Here is a 471-nt window from a genome sequence, read left to right as displayed (position 1 = left end):
GACTCCTAAACCGCGGGGCGGAGGCTTCCGCGCGGTCCCAGACCTGACCATCTATGGTCACAGAGCGCACCGAACTAACAGGAAGTGGGTTGCGCTTCCACCTTCCCAGTCCCGGCGAGAGCAAGCAGGGCAGCGGCGGCGGGTACGCCCAGAAATCCTGGGCTATGCCTGAGCGCCCCCGCCGACCCCTCCCCACACCCAGCCTCCGCAGGTACTCTCGAAACACTGCCCAGACCAATGGCCTCCCTACATCACAAACGGGGAAACCGAGGTATCCACGCCCAGAGGGAGGCGGAGCTTAGCTTGGTCTACTACTGTTGGAGGGCGTGGTCTAGCCTTAGACACGCCCCCGTCGCTCCCGTCTCGGGGGCGGGGCTCTTTTACCAAGCTACAGGGGAATTCTTTCTCCCGGGCGTGGCGGATAAGGGGCGGAGTCACTAGCCGGGCGGCCAGACTTCCTCCCGGGTCCCT

Source organism: Bubalus kerabau, chromosome 6, assembly GCF_029407905.1.
Source record: "Bubalus kerabau isolate K-KA32 ecotype Philippines breed swamp buffalo chromosome 6, PCC_UOA_SB_1v2, whole genome shotgun sequence".
Taxonomy (NCBI): domain Eukaryota; kingdom Metazoa; phylum Chordata; class Mammalia; order Artiodactyla; family Bovidae; genus Bubalus; species Bubalus kerabau.
This window is presented reverse-complemented; position numbering follows the sequence as displayed.